This window comes from Heptranchias perlo, chromosome 20 (assembly GCF_035084215.1).
Source record: "Heptranchias perlo isolate sHepPer1 chromosome 20, sHepPer1.hap1, whole genome shotgun sequence".
NCBI lineage: Eukaryota > Metazoa > Chordata > Chondrichthyes > Hexanchiformes > Hexanchidae > Heptranchias > Heptranchias perlo.
In genome coordinates this window covers 13,846,023-13,866,702 of record NC_090344.1, presented here as the reverse complement: position 1 = coordinate 13,866,702, position 20,680 = coordinate 13,846,023, and the positions used below count along the sequence as shown (strand labels likewise).

At 44.5% G+C, this 20,680-nt stretch overlaps 3 non-coding genes across 3 annotated transcripts; all 3 read right to left on the bottom strand.

Annotated features, from left to right (window-relative positions):
* Positions 1–1,354: 1,354 nt before the first annotated feature.
* trnan-guu (transfer RNA asparagine (anticodon GUU)) lies at positions 1,355–1,436 on the bottom strand. The gene has a single exon. It is a non-coding gene; the product is annotated as a tRNA-Asn (tRNA).
* Positions 1,437–4,579: 3,143 nt separating this feature from the next.
* trnat-agu (transfer RNA threonine (anticodon AGU)) lies at positions 4,580–4,653 on the bottom strand. The gene has a single exon. It is a non-coding gene; the product is annotated as a tRNA-Thr (tRNA).
* A 6,224-nt stretch (positions 4,654–10,877) lies between these two features.
* On the bottom strand, positions 10,878–10,950 carry trnav-cac (transfer RNA valine (anticodon CAC)). The gene has a single exon. It is a non-coding gene; the product is annotated as a tRNA-Val (tRNA).
* Positions 10,951–20,680: the final 9,730 nt, after the last annotated feature.

Below are 20,680 nucleotides of genomic sequence, written 5' to 3'. Positions count from 1 at the left end.
GAAAGCGTATGGGATACTTGGCTTTGTAAATAGGGGCATTGAATACACAAAAGGAAATCATACTAATCCTTACAAATCAGTGGTTAGGCCTCAGCTGAAGTATATTGTACAGGTCTGGGCACTGCACTTTAGGATAAAAAGGCATTGAAGAGGATTCAGAGCAGGTTGACCTGGATGATACCAGTGATGAGGGACTTCGGTTATATGGAGAGATTGGAGAAGCTGGGATTGTTCTCCTTACAGCAGAGATGGTTAACGGGAGACCTAATAGAGATATTCAAAATAGTGAGGGGTTTTGAAAGAGCAAGTAGGGAGAAACTGTTTCCGTCTGGCAAGTGGGTCGGTAACCAGAGATCACAGATTTAAAATAATTGGGAAAAGAACGAGAGGGGAATTGAGGAGAATTTTTTTCACACAGAAGGTTGATAAGATCTGGAACGCACTTTCTGAAAGGGTGGTGGAAGCAGATTCCATGGGATCATTTAAAAGGCAATTGGCATAATTGAAGAGGACTAATTTGCAGCATTATTGGGAAAATCTGGGGTGTGGGTCTAATTTGGACAGGTCTTCGAAAATGCCGACACTGGCACGACGGCCAAATGGCCTCCTTCTGTGCTGTAAGATTCTATGATTCTATGATTACCTTCTGAATCATTGCAATTGATGCTATTCAGCGCTGAGCAACCAAGAAAATTATAACCGTGATATTCGGCTTCTCCATTCCCTTATGAATATCGCAGCTTATAATGTCCAGGCGGGGGTGGGTCTGAATGGGGGATAGAGTGCGGAGATTGGAATGGAAGTCCAGCAGAATGAACTTGGCCTCATCAGTTTTTGTTACTTTTCCAACCAGTTGCCCGAAGCAGGCGGTGAACCTTCTTCCCGAGAGAGGATCGTCATTTCAGTTCAGAAGGAAAAAGGTATCAAGAAAATCGGGTAAAACGCACACAGAATGATCCGGGACTGACAGCACATCCCTTTTAAACAGACACAGACACGGAATAATCCGGGACTTACAGGACGTCCCTTTTTAACAGACACAGACACGGAATGATCCGGGACTTACAGCACATCCCTTTTTAACAGACACAGAAACTGAATGATCCGGACATAAATCATCATGATGGTACATACGTTTCTCATAGGTTGAACATTAGATTTACTCTTTTTACAATGACACCACTGTACAATCTGATACTTCGCGACCTTACAATCTCAACACCAACCTGGAAGGAACTGTTGCTGATTTCAGCAAATAATGCAAAACCCTCTGTCTGCCGTTTCGAGAAGGATGGGACTTTGACCAGACCTTCTGTGTGGATTGAAGGAGAGAAACAAAACTTAAACACAATAACGACGAGGATGGGACTCAAACCCACGCGTGCACAGCACAATGGATTAACAGTCCATCGCCTTAACCTCTCGGTCACCTCGTCGCACGCAAAAATATGCGAAAGCCCCTTTATTCAAAATTAAAATACTGGCTATGTTGCCAACCTGAAATCAAAACTGTAAATGTGCATATCCTCAGCAGGTCAGGCAGAATCTTTTAACATAGAAACAGAGTTAACATTTCAGTTCGATGGCCATCACATGATTATTCCAACTCACTCAACTTGCGCCTTATAGATGGTTGAACGGCTTTTGGAAATTAGAAGGTGATTCACTCGCCGCACAATATCCAGCCTCTGAACTGCTTTTGTAACCATAGTATTCATGTGGCTGGTCCAGTTAAGTTTCTGGTTAATGATAACCAATAGTATGTTAATGGTGGGGGATTCGGCGATGTTAATACCGAATCCCCACAGAAGAGATTTACTGTAAAAATTCCAGGGCTGAGGGGCATAAGTTTCATGGATAGATTGGAGAAGCTGGGGTTGTTCTGCTTGGAACAGAGACGGTTACGAGGAGATTTAATAGAGGTATTCAAAATGATGAAGGATCTGGACAGAGTAGAAAGAGATAAACTGTTCCTATTGGTGGAAGGTTCAAGGACCAGATAACATTGATTTAAGGTGTTTGGCAAAAGAACCAAAGGTGACATGAGGAAAAACTTTTCTACACAGCGAGTGTTTAGGGTCTGGAATGCACCGCCCGAGGGGGTGGTGGGGGCAGATTCAATAATTGTCTTCAATAAGGAACTGGATAAGTATTTGAAACGAAAGAAAATACAGGGCAACAGGGAAAGGGTGGGGGAGTGGGTCTGTCTGGATTGCACTTGCAGAGAGCCGGCACGGACTCGATGTGCCGAATGGCCTCTTTTCGTGCTGTGACCTTTCTTTGATTCAATTCTATTTGTCGGAGGCGATGCAAAGCGACCGGAGCGTGACGTAAATCGACCTGCTCATGTACATTCTCTGATAATAAATCTTAGTGTGATGCAAAGAAGAAATTCATAATTATGGTCCATATCTTTTATATTGTGCTGACGAAAAAGAGGTACTCGGTTCACCAGGCCGCCATTGTGCACATTGGTTGAAACTTCACCTCGATCACCCCTTACACTCCCAACACCTCCGTGTAAGATACAGTTGGGTGGTAATCCAGACTTTGCTGAATTGTTCAAACACGTGTAAACCAGCAATGCGGAAAAGCACTTCTTACCAATGAAGGGTTTTTGGTGAGGCGGCAAAAATGAAAAGCTCTACAAATTTTGGCAGCAGTGCGATTCGCACCTACATAATTCAGAAATGGAAGTCAGCATCTTAGACAACAAAACTACTCACACACACGGCAAACCATTCAGTTCGGATTACAAAAGTCATCAAGCAGAAACATTACCTCTGGTTCTTTGTCCACATTCGCTGCCTGACCTGCTCAGCGTTTTCAGCATTTTCTGTTTTCATTCCTGTGATTTCACAATGGCCATTTTCCTGAAAACACCCAATTTGACCCAAGGACAAAGCTCCAACTTTACTTTCCCCACGCGCTTAAAGTCTGCGGTTTCGGAACAAAATCACCTCCGCGACGAACATTCAAAGGACCTTTCGCTCACGGCCAATCTCCTGTAATCGACACTTTTTCACCATTGCCGCTCTTTTCATTTCTCCTCATTCCTTTACAATCGGACATTTCCACAGACCGATTACGATCAAGCGGAACATTTCCGACTTTCCTGCACCGCCCAGATTGCTAAAAGTGCAGCTTTCATCCGTCTTTCGCAGCTATGTCGCGCCGCCCGTCTCTACCGCAAATCAACTGCTCGGGGAAAAGCGCGAACGACCATGGAAACAAAACCCAGTTCTTCTGTTAACATCCCCCGTGTCACAAGATACCCCATGGAAATTTCACGGAAAAGTATGCGCTCTCCTTCCGAATGCCAGCCCTGCTTTCTTAGAGCTTGTCTCTGGAGCATGTGGCCCCGAGAAACAGCGGTCGATGCAGTGCAAACTTAAAGGTGTAAGAATGTGAAAGTGAATGTTAGAGTAGGCAAGGCCGCAGGAAAGTCTCAATGAAATAGACCATGATTGTGGAACGAAGAAAAAGCTGGAGGCAGCGGCGGGTCTGAATTTTGGATCATCCAACAGAGACACATGAGAGAACAAAAACAGGATACAGACAAAGGTGCTGGCGCAGAAAGAAAAAGCACGAAATAAGAGGAATGAAATGATAGTGAAAGAAAGAATGGGAGAGAGGGAGGTGAAAGGAAGAAAGAGAGAAAGAAAGATAGAAGGGAGAGACAAAATCAAGCGTGCAATACTCAGCCCGCAAATGGGCGCTGCTCCCAATCGGCTACACTTCGCCCCACAGACCCTCATCCCATTCATACCGTCCTACAATACACTGTCAATGCTGTGCAGTGAAACAGAGAGTTTAAAGGTAGAAAGACACTCACACCGTCCTACAATACACTTTCAATGCTGTGCAGAGAGACAGAGAGTTTAAATGTATAGAGATACTCACCTTTTTTTTTCAAAAGTAGCACATCCCAGGAATAAGAGAGAGCGTGGGTTTGCTCTCCTGGTGTAGCTGAGGCTTGTCAGTCAAGAGTCCCCTCCTCCCAGTATTGGCTGTGGAGGAAGTACAGTGTAGATTTATTGGAATACCTTCAGCCTGACCGAGGTTATTCTGACTGGCCAGTAATTACTCGATCGATCTCTTTCTCCCTTTTAAACAACGGTACATCTTTAGCAGTCCTCCAATCCTTCGGCATCACACCTGTAGCCAGGGAGGATTGGAAAACGATGGTCAGAGCCTCCGCTATTTCCTTCCTTGCTTCTATTAACAGCTTGGGATATATTTCGTCAGGGCCCGGGGATTCAGGTGGAGTGACTTGGGAACTTTCATTTTCCAGTTTGCAAAAGTTTGCACCGCTGGTCAAGATCACAAGTCTCGGTCAGAATTAGGACTACTTCCGGGTTTAAACTTCAAATCGTGAATTATACCCCGACCCCAACGAGACCAGAAACAAGAACGTGTTACAGACACATTCAATGAGAGGTCTGTCTGAATAATGAAAGTGCGTTTTTGAGCAGTCATCTTGATATCTGTTCCCACCTGAAACCTGAACAAATCCAAACACCACAGTGTTATTTTGTCGCTTAATTCCACAAATTAGGTGAAAATAATAAGTTGCATAAGGCACTGCTGGGAGTTGAACCCAGGATCCCCTGTTTACTAGACAGGTGCTTTAACCAGCTAAGCCACAGCGCCAATTGGTGACAACTTGTTCACACCTCCTCTCAATAACATCTATCAGCGACACGTTATTGTCTGTTCGGGGTTCAGACCATTTGAATTTGTCGATTTCGCTTGTCCGTTTCCCTGTGCATCCCGATACTTGCTGCATTTTTTCGCTGTGTTTATCTTTGTGTATCCATCAGTGCATTGATACACCGATGATTATGTGTGCTTGTGTTTGTTACATTAAATAAATTAGGGAATCAGACAATTCTCTCTCTGACAGTAAATAACTAATGAGCCGAACTTTATTGCAAAGTATTATTTCTTGCGGTGCTGAAACTAAAAACCGGAAGAGGAACAATCAGGGAAAAGGAGAAAAACCTGTGAGGGAAAATGAGGCCAACAATCAAGATTTTTACCAGGACAGGAAGAGAAAGAAGGGTGACGAAGAGTAATGTGGGCCCTTTAAAGACAGATGGAGGTGATATTGTAATTGAATATCAGGAAATAGCAGAATTGCTAAATATTTACTTCACAGAAAAGGATGAGGATAACATACCAGAGACACGAGGACAACTGTAAATAAATCATTGGGATTCAGTACAAGTAAAATAATGGCAATGGAGAAAATAATTAGATTAAAGATAGACAAATCTCCAGGACCTGATCGTTACCACCCGAGGGGACTAAGAGGAATAGGCGAGGAAATTGTACATGATTTAGTCATGATCGTTCAAAATATCTTGATTCAGGAATTGGTCCTTTGATTGAAACATTGTCAATGTCACTCCATTATTTAGGATGGGTAGCAGAGATGAAGTTGGAAATTATAGACCCATTAGTCTGACGTCCGTGGTGGGGACGTTACCAGTATTCGTTATTAAGGAAGGAATGCCTGAGCACTTGGATAAATATGAAGTAATCAGAGAGAACCAGCATGGATTTATAAAGGGTAAGTCAAGTCCAACAATGCTAGTTGAACTTTTTGAAGATATATCTAACGTGGTAGATAATGGAGTGTCGATGGATGTTATATAATATTGAATTCCAGAAGGATTCGATAAGGTACCACAGAAGATACTGTTAACATAAATGGGAGCGCGTAGAATTTAAAGCAACCTATCGAAACGGGTTGGGAGTTGGTTAGAAGGTGGGAGGATGATACCCGGTGTATAAATGACGTAGACGACGGAATAGACTGCCGCATATTCTGGCGATTTGGAGGAGGGGACCGAGTGTAACGCATCAAAGTTTGCAGATGATACAAAGATGGGAGGGAAAGTAGAGAGTGAGGAGGACATAAAAAACCTACAAGGGGATATCAACAGGCTGGGTGAGTGGGCGGAGATTTGGCAGATGCAATGCAATATTGGAAAATGTGAGGTGATGCACTTTGGCAGAAAAAATCAGAAAGCAAGTTATTATCTTAATGATGAGAAACTGGAAAGTACTGCAGTACAAAGAGATCTGGGAGTCCTCGTGCAAGAAAGTCAAAAAGTTAGTATGCAGGTGCAGCAGGTGATCAAGAAGGCCAACGGAATGTTGGCTTTTATTGCTAGGGGGATTGACTATAAAAACAGGTAGGTATTGCTGCAGTTATATAAGGTATTGGTGAGACCGCACCTGGAATACTGCATACAGTTTTGGTGTCCATACTTAAGAAAAGACATACTTGCTCTCGAGGCGGTACAAATGAGGTTCACTCGGTTAATCCCGGGGATGAGGGGGGTGGACATATGAGGAGAGGTTGAGTAGATTGGGACTCTACTCATTGGAGTTCAGAAGAATGAGAGGCGATCTTATTGAAACATATAAGATTGTGAAGGGGCTTGATCGGGTGGATGCGGTAAGGATGTTCCCAAGGTTGGGTGAAACTAGAACTAGGTGGCATAATCTTAGAATAAGGGGCTGCTCTTTCAAAACTGAGAGAAGGAGAAACTTCTTCACTCAGAGGGTAGTAGGTCTGTGGAATTTGCTGCCCCAGGAAGCTGTGGAAGCTGCATCATTAAATAAATTTAAAGCAGAAATAGACAGTTTCCTAGAAGTAAAGGGAATTAGGGGTTACGGAGAGCGGGCAGGAAATTGGACATGAATTTAGATGTGAGGTTAGGATCAGATCAGCCATGATCTTATTGAATGGCGGAGCAGGCTGGAGGGGCCGATTGGCCTACTCCTGCTCCTATTTCTTATGTTCTTATGTTCTTATATCCACGTTTGTCGCTGACACCAAGTTAGGTGTCACAGTGAATATTGTAAATGGAAGCATAGGGAAACTGAAAGATTAAGTGAGTTGGCAAAATTGTGGCAGATGGAGTTACATAGAATTACAAAGAATGTACATCACGGAAACAGGCAATTCGGCCCAACGAGATTATGCCGGTGTTTATGCTGCAGACAAGCCTCCGCCAACCCCTCCTCATCTAACCGTATGCGCAGACATATTCCTTTCTCCTCTATTTGTTTTTCTAGCTTCGCCGTCAACGAATCCATGCTATTCGCCTAAACTACTCCTTGTGGGAGCGAATTGCACATTCTAACCACTCTCTGGGTGAATGTGTTCCTCTTGAATGCCATATTGAATTAAATAGTGACTACCTTATAATCATGGCCCCAATGATTTGGGGTCCCCGCATTCACAAGTGCAAACACCTTATCTACGTCTAACCTATCAAACCCTTGCATAATCTTAAAGTCCGATATCAGGTCACCCCTCAGCATTCTCATTTCTATACAGAAGAGCCCCAGTCTGTTCAAACTTTCAAAATGGGCAAGTGTGAGATCATCTACTTTCGACTGAAGTCAGATCGATCAGAGTATTTTCTAAATGGTGAGAATCTAGGAACTGTGGAGGAGCAGAGAGATTTCGGGGTCCAAGTACAGAAATCGCTAAAAGCCGGCGGAATGTTAGAAAAATGAATTTAAATGTCTCATGGCATGTTGGCCTTTATTTCAGGGAAACCGGTATTCAAAGGGGGGAAGTATGTTACAGATAGAAATCCCTGCTGAGACCCCATTTAAAGTATTGCATTCAGTTCTGGGCACCACATCTCAGGAATGAAATATTGGCCTTGCAGAGGGTGCAGCGCAGATTCACCAGAATGATACCGGGGCTAAAATGGTTAAATTATGAGGACAGGTTATGCGGCGGTCGGTCCTCATTTTTCTCTTATGAATCCGGCCCCATCCGTTTACTGTCGACGGGAGCGCGTCTGATACTAAGTCAGTCAGAATCGGATGCAAATCACTTCACGGTCACAGCGGGTCTGGGACTGGCGACTGGTTTTACATTTAGTCTTTTTTAAGGGATAGGCTGTACATTGTTTGTATAATAATAATAATAATAAGTTTGATACAATTAAGGTTTTTTTCGGTTATTTCCCATTTCCACCCTCAACAGTTTTATATAGTAACAGGTAACAATGCTTAAGGGATGTGATGTGCAGTGTTGGTGGAATCAGTGTAATTTAACTTGATACATTGAAGAATCTCTTGTCTATCCCAGGCTTTTACCTTATGTTTAGACCCTCACCTAGTTTAAAATCGGTCACTCACTGATATAAATAAACCAATAACAACCCCGAAACCTCAGCGGGTATATTTGTTCCGATAATTAATGACGGTCCCAATTTCCATTGAAATTACAATCGGCAAACCCCAGAGGCTGTTTCGGGTTTGACAAACTGTGAAACAGATTGTTTTAAAAGCCGAAAAAAGGGAAAACCCGTGGTAGATATAAAGTTTTATACATTATCTCTTTCTGTTTCAGATTTACAATTTCTCTTTGTGTGTTGCTGACAGGAGCGGCTATAATGGAGCCCAGTGACTGGGTAATGAGCTGCCTGTGTTACAGACTGGCTCGTTGGACCTGCTCATTTCGACTCATCTCATTGTCAGCAACGGGAAATTACTGAAATTGAGGCTGGTGAATAACTGCTCGAAATACCAATCCTCTCCACCACTGGGGACTGAATCTTCCGACAAACAGGGATTTTCAATCGTGCAAGTTTCATTCACCTATTCTGCTCTTCGTTTCCCTGATCTGATTGGTGCGCCTTTCCCTTCAATTCAGGACTGATAGGAAAAACTCGATTTTACAGTCGATTTTCGGGTCATGACGTATAGTGATATTTCAAATAATTGAAATCGACCTTTATCAATCCCAATATCGTCCCCTACACGTTTGACAAACGCAAAGCGGCTTCAATCACGGTTTTGCTGACACAACTCGTTCAAAGTTACTGTCGGTAATTGGTGGGTCTTTCAAGTCATGACACGAACCTAACGGTTCGCACTGCCGTTTTCCCCAAGACACTTCAGATTCATGTGGAATGATTTCGCTTTGGGGGTTAAAACCATTCCCTCTTCACAAATCCGCGTTTGACCCCGTGTCTTTTAATATTTTTGATAAGCGATACCAAATCGGTTTGCCCCGTAGTGTACATTACTTTTTAAATATTACAGATAAGCGGAGCAATTGAGCTGTCACAGCTGTGACTTTGACTTTTCTCCCTCTCCTCTCGATCTCACCGGCAACTGTCACGAACCACAATCTTCTGTCACACTTCTCCATCAGAAAGTTCCGAGCCTCGGTTTTCAAATGAAATAACGCCCATCTCTTCAATCAACGACATCCCAGGGAGAGTTTCCCAGTTTCGTCTCACACTTTCCCCAAATCCTCCTTAAAGTACCATCAAAAATTGTCCCTAAGTTAATAATAATATAATTAAAAGTTCTTATCTTCTGGGGTTTTGTTTCAGATTCCAGGGCTTTTAAAGGGCACTGCGGATATTTATCGAAGTGCATCTTGATTGGAGGCTTCTTGGAGAAATCGGAGAAAGATCTCGAAGCTCTTGTTGCGCAAGCGGTTAGCGTGCGGCACTTTTATCAGCTTCAGAAATGCCCAGGTTGTGAGTTTCAGCCTCACCGAGAACAGACGAACATTTTACTCCGAACATTTTGACCGGAGTTCAAGGTACAACTGGTATGTTCCGTCACGCATCTGCTTCTTAGTGTTCCCATGTGGGCACTTGGGTTCCTCTGGCCTACCGTCTTACAACAGGAGGTGCGAGTTTACTTGTTTACAGGGGGAGAGGGGGCGATTAGCGTCAGCTGATATGGCAAAGGCGCCGGTACGAAATCTTTAAATCTGAAGAACCAAACACACAATTCTTCTTTTCGTTAAGCGGATATTCATCGGGTGGAAGTTTCGTGTGGGGAAAATTTGGAAGGGAAATCTGCTGCCTGGTGTCACTGTGTAACGGATGAAATTATTCAGCTTACAGATGTTAATACATGAAAGGTCGAGAGGCCTTTTCCAACTCCCGTGTGGGGCAAGTTTAGCTTTTGAGCCACTGGATAAAGGGTTATTTTAATTGGTGCTAACGAATGAGAAGACATTTGGCACAAACAAGAAGAATTGTAAACTCAAGAGTTCACTGTCCATGTTTCTTACATCATGTTCAACAGAAACAAGGATTCTCCTCCACACGTTACTGAGAATTTTATAAAAGGGATCTTCAACTCAGTTCGACGTTCACGAAGGATAATTCAGAGTCCTACCATAAATTTGTACAATGGATCTTTTTCGTATATTGAGCCTGGGTCGCTCAGTCGGTAGACTCTGAGATTTCGATAAGCGGCTCGTGATTTGAGTGTGCAGAAATCAAATCCTTGTTCAGGCAATAAACTTTGAAACAGCTGGCAAGTATCTATGTTTGCGGGACAAATGACGCCTGCGATGTGTTGTCAAAGCTTCGGTGGTATATTGTTTCCCAGGGATCGGCAGTATTGCGCTGTCTGAGGCGGTATTTGCGGCCTTCCGCCAGCAACCTGTGATTGGAGGGAGCGGGGCCGGACAGGCGGCCTGAATGTCGTTGCTGTCGTGGCCTCACTCAATCCGGGAGCTGGGGAACATCGAACTTCGAAAAACGGATGTGTTTGTTGCCGCGGTTGCCATGCTGTTTAGAACGATAGTTATGAACCGAGGCAGCTCTTCAGGGTCCTTTAAAAATCTCTCACAAATCAACAAAAACCAGTCGCAATGAGTAGCTTTGAGAGGAGATTTCTGCACAGGCAGGGCAGGAAACTGAAGTGAGGGAGATATATTTTCGGTATCTGTGTAATGTTTGAGTGTGTGCAGAACTGGACAGAGAAAGGAAAATATACCGGTTCTGTATTTTATTCATATTTCACTACAGAGTGAAATCTTGCGTGTTTTCATATTTATTGATTTTTAGTGGATGACGTTTTGAAAATGTTTCCGCCCGGTTTCGAACCGGGGACCTTTCGCGTGTGAGGCGAACGTGATAACCACTACACTACGGAAACTCTGCTGTGCAAACGGTTATACGAAATGCTCGGAAGATAGTTGCCGTCTTCAAATGTTCTCAGTGCTGGGAGACGGGGCCGGGTCCCATTCAGGGGATTAAGTTTTACAAAATGGTTTGTTGTATTAATTTCGCAAAGCTCATTAAACTCAGTAAAAAGACGAATAGTTGTTCAAATCGCCATTAATCAACCAATAACTTTCTGTTTCAGACTGACGGAATTCCAGCATGTTTTTCATTCATTCATTCACCAGGCTGAATGTGGAAAGTTCAGAGGGGAAGTGAAAAAGGAAATGAGGGGCAAAGAGAGAGTGTGAGAATAAACTGGCGGCCAACATAAACTGGCATGTAAACATTAAACGGGCAGTAGGAGCCGTACTCTGATAAGGGACCATAAAGGAGAGCTATTCATGGAGGCAGAGAGGATGGCAGAGATATTATATGAATACATTGTATACGTCTTTCCCAAGGAAGAAGATGCTGCCAGAGTCTCGGTAAAGGTAAATACAGTTGAGTTCCTGAATGGGCTAAACGTTGATAAAGAAGAGGTACTCGGAAGGCTAGCTGTACTTAAAGTAGTTAAGTCACCCGGTCCGGATGGGATGCATCGTAGGCTGCTGAGGGAAGGAAGGGTGGAAATAGCAGGAGGTACTGACCATAATCTTACAAACATCCACAGATACGGGGGTGGTGCTAGAGGACTGGAGAATTGCAAACGTTACATCCTTGTTCAAAAAAGATGTAAGGATAAAGCCAGCATCTATATGCCAGTCAGTTTAACCTCAATGGTGGGGGAACTTTTAGAAACGATAATCCGGGACAGAATTAACAGACGCTTGGACGACTGTGGATTGATTAGGGAAAGCCGGCATGGGTTTGTTGAAGGCAAATCGTGTTTAACTAACATGATAGAGTTTTTTGTTGAGTTAACAGAGAGGGTAGATGAAGGCAACGCAGTTGATGTGGTGCATATGGACTTTCAAAAGGTGTTTGATCAAGTGCCGCACGGTAGGCTTATCAGTAAGATTGAGGTCCATGTGTCAAAGGGGGCAGTAGAAACATGGATGCAGAATTGGCTAAGGGACAGGAAGCAGAGAGTAGTGGTGATTGGTTGTTTTTTGGACTGGAGGGAGGTGTACAATGGTGTTCCCCAGGTGTCAATGCTGGGACCACTGCTTTTCTTGATTTATTAATGACTTGGACTTGCTTGTACAGGGCACAATTTCAAAATTTGCAGATGAAACAAAACTTGGAAGGGTACTGAACAGTGTGAAGGATGGTGACAGACTTCAAGAGGTTATATATTGGCCTGTGTCATGGGCGGACAAGTGGCAGATGAAATTTAACACAAAAAATGCGACATGATACATTTCGGTAGGAAGAACCAGGAGAGGCAATATAAACTAAAGGGCGCAACTCCAAAATGGGTATAGGCCCAGAGAGATCTGGTGGTTTATGTGCACAAATCGTTGAAGGCTTCAGAGCAGGTTGAGAATGCGGTTGAAAAGGTATACGGGATCCTGGACTTCATAAATAGAGGCATCGAGTAAAAAAGTATGGAAGTCATGATGAACCTTTATAAAACACTGTTTCGGCCACAACTATGGTATTGTGTCCGGTTCTGTGCACCGCAGTTCAGGAAAGATGTGAAGGCCTTACAGTGGGTGCAGGAGAGATTTACTAGAATGATTGCAGGGATGAGGGAATTTAGTTACTTGGACAGACTGGAGAAGCTGGGGTTGTTCTCGTTGGAACAGAGAAGGTTGCGGGGAGATTTGATAGAGGAATTCAAAATCATGATGGGTCTAGACAGAATAGATAGAGAGAAACTGTTCCCAATGGTAGAAGGGTCGAGAACCAGAGGACATAGATTTCAGGTGATTGGCAAAAGAACCAAAGGTGACATGACGAAAAACGTTTTTAAATAGCGAATGGTTAGGATCTGGAATGCACAGCCCGAGGGGGTGGTGAAGGCAGATTCAAAGGCAACTGGATAATTGCTTGAAAGGAAAAAAATGCAGGGCTACAGGGAAAGGGCGGGAGAGTGAGACTAGCTGGATTACGATTGCATGGAGCCGAATGGCCTCCTTCCGTGCTGTAAACATTCTACGATTCTATGAGATTTGAGCGTCGCTGGCAAGGCCAGCATTTATTGGCCATCCCTAATTGTGCTTGAGAAGGTGGTGGTGATCCAGCTCCTTGAACCGCTAAAGTCCGTGCGGTGAAGGTTCTCCCACAGTGCTGTTAGGAAGGGAGTTCCAGGATTTTGACCCAGCGACAATGAAGGTACGGCGATATATTTCCTAGGTAGGATGGTGTGTGACTTGGAGGGGAACATGCAGGTGGTGTTGTTCCTATGTGCCATATGCCCTTGACTTTCTAGGTGATAGAGGTCGCGGATTTGGGTGGTGCTGTCGATGAAGCCTTGGCGAATTGCTGCAGTGCATCCTGTAGATGGTACACACTGCAGCCACGGTGCGCTGGTGGTGAAGGGGGTGAATGTTTAGGGTGGTGGATGGTGTGCCAATCAAGCGGGCTGCTTTGTCCTGGATGATGTCGAGCTTCTTGATTGAAGCTGGAGCTGCACACATCCAGGCAAGTGAAGGGTATTCCGTCACACTCCTGACTTGTACATTGTAGATAGTAGAAAGACTTTGGGGAGTCAGGAGATGAGTCACTCGCCGCACAAGACCCATCCTCTGACCTGCTCTTGTCGCCACAGTATTTATGTAGCTGGTCCAGTTAAGTTTCTGGTCAATGGTGGCCTCTCCCAGGCTGTTGATGGCGGGGAATTCGGCGATGGTAATGCCGTTGAATGTCAAGGGGAGTTGGTTAGGTTTTCTCTTGTTAGAGTTGGTCATTGCCTGGCACTTGAATGTTACTTGCCACTCATCAGCCCAAGGCTGAATGTTGTCCAGGTTTTGCTGCACGCGGGCACGTATGGCTTCATTAGTAGAGGGATTGCGAATGGAAATGTACACTGTGCAATCATCAGCGAACATCCCCATTTCTGACCTTATGATGGAGGAAAGGCTATTGATAAAGCAGCTGACGATGGTTGGGCGTCGGACACCGCCCTGAGGAACTCCTGCAGTGATGTCCTGGGGCGGAGATGATTTGCCTCCAACAACCACTCCTATCTTACTTGGCGCCAGGTAAGATTCCAGCCACTGGAGAGTTTTCCACCTGATTCCCGTTGACTTCAAATTTCCTAGGGCTCCTTGAAGACACATCGGTCAAAGGATGCCTTGATGTCAAGGGCAGTTACTCTCACCTCACCTCCGGAATTTAGCTCTTTTGTCCAGGTTTGGACCAAGGCTGCAATGAGGTCTGTCGCCGAGTGGTCCTGGCGAAACCCAAACTGAGCATCGGTGAGCAGGTTATTGGTGAGTAAGTGCCGCTTGATAGCACTGTCGACGACACCTTCCATCACTTTGCTGATGATTGAGTGCAGACTGATGGGGTAATAATTTGCCGGATTGGCTTTTTCCAGCCGATTATGAACAGGACATCCCTGAACAATGCTCCACTTTGTTGGCTTTCCACCTTGGTTAACAAGTGACAGTCTAAACTTAAATGAGTTTGCTGTGTTTTCCCTGTGTTGAATTGTCACCCGTTCTCATTTTACAGGCGGTATTTTAGGACTTGGTTAAAAATGTTCCGTGCTTGTGATACAAGTAGTCTGGATTCCCACCTTCGTAATACAGAAGGGCAACGGCTGCTCCACTCTATCATACAACCCCAACTGGTGCCGCCTCAGTTAAAGTACATTAACTAGTGCCCCCCACTCTTGTACACCCTCAAGTGAGTAGATACAAAGAGTGTGTGTTTGTTTGACTGTGATGTTTATGCAACAGCAGCCGCCATTCTTTCCGTTGCTATAGAAATTTTGTTAGAGACGAAAATCGAATCCCACCCTGACAGTCCTGAAGCATCAATGTCCGGACTCAGTGCACTCGGCCATGCTCTATGTCAGTGTTGTCCAAGAGAAATTGCTGACTAGCCGCAGGTGTGGCTATGGTGGCATTGTTTAAGTCACATGAACGAATTTTAGCAGAAAACATCTTGCACGCGCACAATATACAGTGAGATGTACTTCATATGTGTCTGTTTCATAACAAACATCTCCCACCATTCAGTAACCGAGGAAGTAAAGGACTCACAACGATCAAAAACATTCGCACTCTGCTTTTCACCATTTTATCAACAACACACAAAAAGTTTAAAGTCCACATGCGAATATGAGTATTGAGACCATAGGACTAAAGGCCGTGTCCATGACTCATTTTTATTTAATAATCGCAATTGCAATGAGCCACATCTGGATTTCCATTTCGCCAGATGAGTCTCGTGGCAAAGGAATTGGAACAACTGGTCAATGCCACAATGGACTGATTCCACGGGCCGTGTTCTACTGACCCCAAACACTACACATTCTTACAACCAATAAAAACAAACCTGACGGGGACGGATGTCGGGTTGGTTTTCTGGAAGTAGCAAATCAACTGTGCAGAAAAAAAAACACCTCCAGCCTAAGGCACAAGAAAGAATTTCGTACAAGCAAAGGACTGATTGTGAAGATTGAGGATTCAAAACCACAACACCAGGGAAACTGCGATCTGAATACAGCGACCTCAACCGCTGGCTCATCCTGACTCCAGAATCTCTAATTTACTGACCCCGATTTTCTCAGTGAGGCCCAATGGCAGTTTCACTCTCTCTGATTCTCGCTAAATCCTGCTGGAAGGCCGAGTGATCAGTATATAAACTCCCCGGAGTTTCCTCTGCCTGTGCTCGGTGTATGGGGACGTTTGGTCGGGACGTGGTATCCAGTTTCCCAGGGAAGGGCAATAATGCTCGGTCTGAGACTACATTCGCTGCTTTCCATCGGCAGCCGGTGATTGGAGAGGGCAGGGCCGGACAGGCGGCCTGAATGGTGCTGCTGTCACGGTCTCGCTCACTCCGGGAGCTGGGGAACAGCAAAAAACTGATGGGATTGTTGCTGCTTCTGAGATGCGGCTCAGAACTGCTGTTGTTAACGGAGGCAGCGCTGCAGGATCCTTTAATGATCCCTCACAAATCAACTGAAACCTGTCGGAATGTGAATACCATTTTACTTTTCCAAAGTAAGGGGAGTGACAGTCATCACGGAAAAATGGGAAACACTTTGCCTCTCGCTCACTGCAGAAATATCCACGTCACAGCGAGACAGCTCTCCGGCAAACCGTGAGCATTCTCTTCGGATCTGGTCTGTCACGAAGAATCCTGATTACCTTGAAGCCAATCTCGGTTTTTTATTTATTGTTCGTGTGCCTGCTCTCCGACCGCAGGCGAAATGTTGGAATATCAGCCGTGCTCAGCTGGTAGCAGCACTTTAGAAACCCGGCAATGCGAGACAATGAATGTTAAGGTAACAATCACCCTCTGTGAGTGGAATTGAACCACCAACCATTATTAATTAACAGGAACCAATTGCGCTACAGAAACATGACGTCTTGCGCACTGAACCATTAATTCACTGAGCGAAAGCTTCAGCTTGTCGTGATCAATGTAACAGCTGTCTTACCATCAGTTTACTTTTCAAAAATAAAGGGTGTGCAGCTTGCACGAGTGAAAATCTGTGCTGTGTTATTTCTGAACTTCAAACTCCCCTTGCCCATAAATGCCTGTATGTCTGTATGTTGGAAGACTCAGTCACCCAATGATAGACAACATTGATTTTTCGAGCTGTTATTTACCATCCTCTATTTCAGTAACGTTCTGGTTTGCTGAAAATGAGATGAGTTGAAATGAGAAGGTCCAACGAGCCGGTGTCCACAAAGTTGTCTCTTGCACTTCCAGTGAAACGGACGGCAGTTTTGTCTTTTAAACGAGTGGTTATGATGTTAATGTGCCCGAGAAAGACTGGATTACAGCGGGTGACTCTGGGCCAGAGTAAAGTTCAATTAAAATTTATGATTGCCGAGTGGCTGGACGGTGGATTTATCCCAGTTTGAACTCGGTGAAGTTACAAATCTAACGACAAGAGTTTGGGCTGGAGACGGAATAGACTAAATAAGCAAATTTAATTACGCTGATTCCATAAACATTGCACACCACAGCCCTTAAAAATTGAGACCTGTTTCTATATAAAACTGGAGAGGGTCTAAATAGAAAGAAACAGAAAAAGCCATTCATTGTATGACACTGAATTATGCTGATTACACAAACTTTGCACACCACACCCTCCAAACATTGATACCTGTTTCTATGTAAAACTGGAGAAGGTGTAAATAGAAAGTTACAGAAAAAACAACATTGAGGTATCAAATTTAATTACACTGATTCCACAAACATTGCTCAGCACATCCCTTAAATACTGATATCTGTTTCTATATAAAACTGGAAAGGGTCTAAACAGAAAGTAACAGAAAAAAAACATTGATGTATGAAATGTAATTTTGCTTTACTGCGCAAATGCTGAACAGCCAATCCCTCAAACACTGTCCCGACATAAAATCAGTCGCAGAGCCCTGAGCCGCAGTGAAAATGCTGCGACCCAACGTAATTCAAACACTTAGTCTTCGGATCTGAAGTCAGATGCTGCAGTTCTGCCACCAGCTCCACAGGAAACTTGTGGATCCGAAATCCATATGGATGGCGATCGGTACTGACCACCACCGCGCTTCTGGGAGTGCAGGGGACGAAAGCAGCAGCCAACCACACTTCCTCACCAAAAGCGCAGGAATCCTACTCCTGAGAGATTCACTTCTTTAAACGTTGTTTGGATTCAGTGAATTGCGATATAATTCAATCTTTAATTGCCCTCCGCTCTGTCAGTTCAGGATTTTATTTCAACCGATAATTGGAGTTCTGTTTTACAGAGTGCCGGTTGTTTAAGCATTTCTCAGTCCCACTATTCCCATTAATAACACTTTTTGCTGCTAACTTCTGTTTGATACAAAGCACCGGTCCTGTGAAATTGATCAGCGGTTGCACCAGGTTACTGGTGTGATAAACACTGAGCATTTTTAAAAATACTTACCGTGTTGCGGTTTCTGTATTATCGCGATTATTACGTTTGCCTCACATGCAAAAAGCCCCCGATTCGATCCCGGGCAGAATTTTTTCATTATATTGGAACTTGCTCCAGATGTACCTCCAGGGGCGAGTTTCTTCTCCTGTGTTGATAGGTCGACAATCGTCTGTTCCTGTTCAATTTAACAACGGCTGCACCAAACTCCTGGTCTCATACACACTGAACATTTCCAAACAGTCTCCTAAAATGCAGTCGGAAAAGCGTTTCAAATACAAAACAAATCATTATTAAACTAGTGAGTGTCATTCGGTAACCATGTTAGGGTTTCTTTCAGTCTGCAACAAAATGTTATAGGTTGGTTAATGGTGTTTACAGAAATATTCCTCTGTTCGTAGAGTTTATTTGGTTTCATGTAATTAATTATATCAGTGTAAGCGCCGAATCATAACCACGAGCCCACCAGGCACCTGAACGGACAGTTCACCCAATCCGGTTACTTTGAACATCTGCCCTAATCTGGCAGAACAAAACAATAGGATGAACAGCCCTTGCCTGTGAAAATGTGTCCTCTCCCCTTAATCAAAGTAATATCTGCAATTGATGGACTGGAGCGAATTGCGCTCGAAGCAGTTCTGGAAAATGCGCAATGCAGCCGCACAGGAATTCCAAATGAACTCTCCGTGGAGGAAACGGAGTGACAGAAGCCGAAGGAGATGCCACGTGAAAGATTTGGGCCCAGACCTGCTGCATGAGACTTTAAATGTTGTCAGCCTTTAACTGTAGCTCACAGTGTGAGAACAGTCATTATTATCATTAGCCTTTTATGTATCTTCTTGCACTGCATCTCTTCAATAGCCCCGGGTTATCACAGCATCGCTTGCTGCAAATTAAATCCCAGTGTGAAAACATATACGATTTCAAACCGAAGCAAAGTGTTTGAGATTGGAAGGAGAGTGCGAGTGGGGATCATGGGCCTGGGGGGCAGTGAGATCATCTCTGAATGCTAAGATATTCCGCAAAGCAAAGAAGCAGGGAGATGAGACCTTTGCGTCTATTTTTCCCGGTATGTGCAAAATCCATCCCTTCTCAATGGCCAGCACCATCCTTTCCCTCTCCCTGCTGACCAGGTCAAGATGGGTTTAATGTATTCGCTGTGTTTGCATCAAGCATCTAATTCAACTGGCAGCTGGAGGTGCAGAGGAAGCAGGAAGGAAAGAAGATTCAGAAACAGGAGATTCCACGTGAAACGGGCCGAATCTGGTGTGTGCCAGTTGCTTCAAATGATCCACGGCAGCCCTGCGTCGCCTCACAGATTTCCCAGGAGCTGCATCGATTCGGCCCGTGCGTGCGTGTATTTTGGAAATGGAAACAGAGACACCCGCTGCTTGTGGGAGTATTTCACCTCAATTTTCCATTTCACGCGCAGGCCTATCCGCACTCGGTACTGTCATGGCCTGAACACGTCTTTCGTGTTCTCACAGAAAATGCCACTTTTGCGAGCAGCTTGTCTGGACTGGACTGCACTGAGCTGGGACACTGGGAGCATTCAATGAATGAAATCAGCACTTCAAACAGAAAACATTCTTCACTCACTCATCCTCATACATTCGGGTCTCCATCCTTGAATTATTCTTTCATTTATTGGAACATAGGAACATGAGTAGGCCATTCAGCCCCTCGAATATCCAGGTTCATACATCCTTCCTGAGGTGGGGTGCCCAGAATTGAATGCTGTCCTCCAGATGGGGTCCTGCCAGAGCTCTGTGCAGCTTTAACATAACTTCCACCCCTTGGTATTCCAGCGCTCATGAGATAAACGGGGAGAGTGAGAGCTCAAGATGGAAAGCGAGAGTGAGCAAATGGGAGAGAGAGAGAGGACTATGCATTGCACAAACCGTCGCTGTGTCTCTTTCTCAGGAGCTGCTTTGAATCTCCACTGAGCTTTTGAACCACTTACTGCACCGCAGCAAAAGTTCCAAAGCAGCATATGGGTAACGTGAAATAACCTAATCGATAGCCGATTTGTGGCGCCATGGGTAGCACGTGGGACTTCTTCTCATCACTGCAAAAGTTGTGTGTCCAAATCTCACCATCGTTGAATTTTAGCTCAGGGTTCGGTGATTTCGGCGCTGGGAAGTGAAATTTTGCATCAAAACCTCAACAGGATCATTAATGCCCTTCAAGGAAGGGAAACAACCCCCTACACTTCATCTTATACAAGTAGCTCCAGTCCCACCCGAATTTATAATGCTTAATCCACTATGAGCTGGATTGGCGAAACACTCTCAAGATGGAGGCTCATCATCTGCTCACCGCAAAAGTCAATCTGCTGGACTTCCGGTTCTATCAGACTGCATGTTCCATCAGACAGGTTTCCAACTGGACAAATGCATCCTGCTGCCTGCGAGCATTGGTGATTCAGGGGTAGAATTCTTGCTTGCAGTAATTCTATGCTGTAGAAGTAGCTCCTGAAGATCGCAAGATGGAAATTATCGTGGCTGAGCGGTCGAACGCGCTGGTTTAAAGCTCAAGCTAAATCCCATAATTTACAGATGGATCAAAATCATAGTGCGTGGCTCCAATTCCGCAGTCTACCTCCTGTAATCTGATAACACTAAATATCACATCTGCTATTGCAACAAGAGGAACCACGTGGCGAGACAAATAATTGATGCATTTTGGAACACCTCAATTATTCCTTTTGCTCCGTTCG